Source organism: Bidens hawaiensis, unplaced genomic scaffold (genome assembly GCF_021521415.1).
Source record: "Bidens hawaiensis isolate Kalapana, Puna unplaced genomic scaffold, B.hawaiensis_p1.1 tig00028284_1, whole genome shotgun sequence".
Lineage (NCBI taxonomy): Eukaryota > Viridiplantae > Streptophyta > Magnoliopsida > Asterales > Asteraceae > Bidens > Bidens hawaiensis.
The window spans coordinates 44,472-50,435 of NW_027505115.1; the positions used below are offsets into that span (position 1 = coordinate 44,472).

General features: G+C 35.1%; 1 pseudogene; it reads right to left on the reverse strand.

Moving 5' to 3' along the window:
- Positions 1-1,190: 1,190 nt before the first annotated feature.
- On the reverse strand, positions 1,191-1,766 carry LOC143610826 (putative 4-hydroxy-4-methyl-2-oxoglutarate aldolase 2 pseudogene; annotated as a pseudogene).
- Positions 1,767-5,964: the final 4,198 nt, after the last annotated feature.

Genomic DNA, 5,964 nt, shown 5'->3' on the forward strand with positions numbered 1-5,964 from the left:
GGCTTTCGGGTTACTCAAATAGCCCGATTGGTGGTGATACTTAACTTTAAATACGATGATGAAAAAGTGAAATAAACACTAAAAATTCAACACTACAAGCATTATAGAGGAGGTAATTATTCTACTTGTTCATGAATCGTTTGACGGAAAGTTCATTTATGTTGTCTTCATTTAATTAAATTAAACAAACAAATATGAACATGTGTTTCACTCGCTCATCTACGTTCGTGAATGTTCGTTTATGATCATTCATTTAAGTTTGTTTACGTATGTTTGTGCTTGTTTGCATATTAATAGAAAAGTATTAAATATTATTTGCATTAAGAAATTATATCACCCTAATATGTTTTACATTCGTTTGTGTTTATTTAAACGTGTTCATTTATGTTTGTTTATGTATGCTTATGTTCGTTAAATATATGTAGATATATGTTCCTTCATGTGTTGTTTATCTTTGTTTAATTATGTTCGTGAACTATTCGTTTAGATTTTAAATAAACAAACATAAATGAACACGAACATGCTCAATTTTTTAACTAACGAACATGAACACAAATATTTGTTTGATTAAGTGTTTGTGCTCGTTTAAAGTTAAATGAACGAACACGGACACGCGTATATGTAATTATATAATTACTTCTAAAAGAAATTGAAAATTGTGTGGAATGAGAAATTTTGCAGCCTACAAGTTACAAACACAAAAATCAACTTAAAAATATAAAGTAACATGGTTAGCCCGATTAACCCGACTAAACTGACCCGACTAACCCAAACCTTAATAGGGTCAGGTTACGGGTTAGATATTTTTTAAGTAAAACCCGACTAACCTGACCTGATTAACCCGAAACCTGATCGGGTTGACCTGATGAACACCCCTAGTGACAACCACGCAAAGACTTATACCTACCGACTAACAGAATGCGCTATTGATAGTTTCATAATCAAACAATCCCGATACTAAACCTAGACATCATAACAATATAAGCAAATCTATACCAAGATATGACCAGACCATACACGCCTATATCATCTACATATACAAACATCTTATAACTAGCAATGTCAAACCTGGTCGCAGTTATGACACATTACCTAGTAACTAGTCGATTTTGGTTACGTTTATCTCTGATAATTTAGCATGCTCATGCTCTTTCACGTATTCTCAAAGTCAAGACTATTTAGTACACAAATGTCCACATGTTTATAAAACAAATTTCACAAAACAAACTACAACACCATACGTAGCCGAAAGATGATGTTCAAACCGATAATTCGGTTTTAGATATCAATATCCCATCCGTATCTGCGTAAAGATACTCACCATCCAGGATCCTCGTCCCCGCCAACACAACCGGAACATGTTTCTCCCCAATCCTTTTCTTGTTAGCCTTCACGGGATGAGACGCAAGTGCCCGAACCCCAATATCACAACTATTAATTTCATCAACGTCTCGTATGCAACTGTTGACCACAATACCAGCCCACCCGTTATTCTGAGCTTGCACCACTGGATTTCCACCAAGTATCGCGCACCGCTTGCTGCCACCACCATCAACCACCAGCACCCGCCCGTTACCCTTCTCTTCGAGAAATTCCCGCACCAAAACATTGTCTTCAAAAACCTTGAGGGTCACAACCGGACCAGAAAAAACTTGTCGTCTTCAGTATATTTGGAGAACCGGTTGGAGTGCACGAAGCTCGCCGCTTACAAGGAGTTGCGGGTTTGCATCGCAAACTTCAGCCGTTGTTACTAACGCCATATCGCGTATTCTGCAAAAATGCGGTATTAATTATTTTAAATTGTTTTATGTGAATGAAAAAGTATAATTTTATTCAGATTATACTTTAAATAGATGAGAGTTTCAGATTATACAAGAAACAATGAAGCATACACCGAGCAAATCAAAATATGCAGATGTGAGTGTTAAACAGGGATCTAAACGAGCTATGCCGCTTGCGAGCTACTAGATCAGCTAGTTAAAAACTCGAACCGAGCTGAGCTTAAATGAGCCCGAGCCCGAGCCTAAAATAAGCTTGATTATTTAACGAGCCCGAGTTTCACTTGTCAAGCTCGAGCCAGCTCACAAGCCTAAATGAGCGATAACACCTATGTTATTTTATTTAATATATTAAATGTATAAATTTATAATAACTATTATATATAAAAATTATGAAAAATGAGTAAAGAATATATATTATACTTGAAAATTATAATAAAAAATATACACAAAAGTAAGTATACATATAAGTATAATAACTAAAAAACGAGCCAAGCCTGAGCTAAGCTCGAGCTTGAAAAACTACGCACGCGCCGAGCTTGAAAAACTACCCACTAGCCGAGCTTGCTCCTATACAAGCTCGGGCTTGGCTCAACTTGTTTACATACTTAGATTCAAAACAGGTTAAAATTAGGGACAGAATCGGACGAGAGACATACCAATTCCAGATGAATTCGATCTGTGAATTTGAAAGAAAGAGTGAATCTATAATTTGCTCTCTATATCAATCTCAGATTCATGTGAATTCAATCGGCAAAGATCAAATATTAAACCCAATTAATTTTCACAAACATCTGACGTTCGATTCATAAATCAAGATTACCTGTTTATTCCTAAACAGTTACAAGAACATATACACGATTGATGTGAACAGAGTTAGTACCTTAGATGGAGTATGCAGATAGATGGTAGCTTCAGATCAGATCATGGGTGTTCTCCAATTATTATAAGTAAAGTAAAAAACAATGATTCGATCTGTTCATAGGATTTTTGGACCGCCCCTGTCAAGATCATCATTATTATTCTTATGAAAGTGTAAATGTACATATTTTGTCCCTCGTCAGTTGGTTCATTCACACTTTTCGTCCCTTATCAAGTGCTATAGAAGTTTGAAATTATATGATATTTTGGATTAATGTCGTGTATGAACCCGTATATTACACACGATTTGTCAAAATGATAAAAATAAATAAGATCCGTTATCCTACTTTCTCCTTCACTAATAAAAGAAAATATTGAGGCTTATGTGTTCAACTTACGTTCACTTCTAGCCTAATTTTCCCTCCTAATTCCTAATCGCTCATCTCATTCATCATAGTCATCCATGAGTCATGAATCAAAACCATCTTGGCAATTGGGATAGAATATAGTTGGATGGATTTTATTTATTATTCAAAGGAGTATAAATGTTACATTTATAATCATCTTTCAAAAAAAGTTGATGCTAAGTATAATCAATATTGGGTTCGTGGTTTTTCAACAATGCAAAAACTATATATTTAGGTCTGTATTTATATTATCTGATGACATTATGTTCTAGATTATTGTCTATATTCACATTGATTATCGTGTTTTAAATATTGTTACACGAGAAACTACATTAAGTTCATATTTTTCTATCATGTGTAGTTCATGTGGTGAAACATAAGAAAGATAGTTTCCTAAGTCGTGAAACATAAAAAAATATATAAATAATTCATATGTCATTTACTTTGTCCAATACATTAATTTACATGATAAATGAGACCTTAAAATGATGATTTACAAATTTGAAAATACTTGTTTGTATACAACATTTGTATCACATATTGCGTTTAATGTGAAGGCACCTTTTGGACATACGATCCTATTACCAAATCGTCTTTGTCACGTTTCGGACTACAATTGAATCACATGTTGCGTTCTGATTTGACCTAAGGCAGTCATCGAATGCGTACGGGTCATTTTTAAAAATGGTGATTTTGGTTCAGGTCAAAACTAATTTAATAAAAATTTTTATAGCTCACAACGGGCTGTTTTAAGAATTGCAACGGGTCAATATAGTTCGAGTCGAAAAGAGAAATTAATAAATGGCCCGAACCGTTCAACTTGTTGGTTAAAATTTATATCTTACACAATTATTGGATCTGAATTGATAATTTTAAAAACTATAATTTTGGTATAGGTCAAAACAACACTGATAAAAATTGATACGGGTGAGAACATGCTGTTATCCAAATTGGTAAAAGATCAAAATGGTTTGAGTTCAAAAAGATAGATTTTAAAAATGCTTTGACCCGTTTAGTACGTGTAATGCTTGTGATGTAAATGACTATGCATTAAGAATTTGGGGGATATGAGCGAAATAAAGCATTTTGAATAAAAAAAAGCTTTAAACACCCTTAATGATTCTGATACTTCAAACACTCCACACTAGCAAAAACATATAAATTGGGATATAAACTTACCCTATTAGAAATAATGACTTACTACAACATTCTTCTCAATTGCTCCTAGATGTAAGACCCTGAAACCCGGGAATCCTACAGTTGGTCATCATACCCAAAATTTACAAAATTTAATACCAAAGCAATTCATTTTATTAAAACCAGTCAGAGTAAGAAATAGCGGAAATTATTAAGTATCAAAAACCCCAAAACCGGGGACATGTGCCCAAAAATCAAATGTAAATAAATTGCTTATTTCATTTGAAGTCCTCGACCAGAAATGCCTTCAACCGTCCGAGTAGTCTCTAGCACGTCCAAGCGATAATATCCAATCCTTAACCTGAAATTCAATCTAACATACACACAAAGTCAGCTTGAGCTGAGTGAGTTCAAGATTTAAATAAGCAACATTTATAAAACCTTGCAAAGGTTACATGTATAAAACAGTATAGATAATCATAGGCAAATGAATAAATAAATAAATAAATATTTAAATAATAACCAAATAACATATTCACGGTCAAACACGCGTAAGGGCCTCCCTCCACGGGATTTAAGAACCCGAGTAGTATAGTTGACCCGCACGCGGTACGACAAAAGCACATGACACGGGATTTAAGAACCCACCTCGGGATTTAAGAACCAGAGTAATATATCACAAGATTTAAGAACCCGTTTTAATGATGATTATGCAACACGGGCCTCCCCCCCCCCCCACGGGATTTAAGAACCCGCCACGGGACTTAAGAACCGAGTAGTATAGTTGACCCGACCACAATCACCATGCACACACATGCAACACGGACCTCCCCCCACGGGATTTAAGAACCCGAGTAGTATAGTTGGCCCGGCCACAATCACTATGCACACACACATCAATAGGCATACTCACATAAATCTTAGTCACAAACAACTAATTAATATCAATTATCGTAGGCCATAAGGTAATATATATATATATATATATATATATATATATATATATAAGTCAGTCCAAAATATGAACTCATATAAGTAGGTCTACTCGTATTCAATTAACACCAAGCCTAATAACATCCTCGAGCCTAGACCATAAGCAATATGTATAACCTTAAGGAATTTAAGATGAGTCTAAAATATCCTAAGGCGTAGAATATAATCCACACCTGGTTTCATAAATGTACAAATAATAACAATGCTATGCAATGCCATTCAAAGCGTTTTAAACAAGTAAAATAGAGTAAAATTGAAATAGAGTGTGTATGATAGCCCAAACCGTAAAAGAGTTAAAAGGGGTATCATGAACTCACCTGACACGAGCCACGCAATTACCAACGAGTTAGAGAACCTTTAAGCCAATCCACAAATCAGAAGCTTGTCGGATTGCACATAAAGATTACTAACTAAACCGTACTGACTCATTTATCCTACGAGGCGTTCTACCATGATTAGATGGATATAAAGCCTCGACCATACAAATTCCAATTACATCAGCCCCGGGGCCTCGCAATTACCAAAACCATCCTTAGTTAATTCCGGGGACAAAGGATTTCCAAACTACACTCGAAAGTTGTTAATTGTATCGAATATGTGCGTTAACGAGTTGCTTATGCACTTAGCAACCAACTCAGCCCCGTGTGGACCAAATTTAGTATAATTACAGCCAACAAGTCCACACAACACTACACGAGTTGAATGGGTCGGCAATTCGCTTGTACAAAGCATAAACTATCAATTAAACGCGAATTTGCATTGTACCGACCCGTTTGAGCAACCGACAA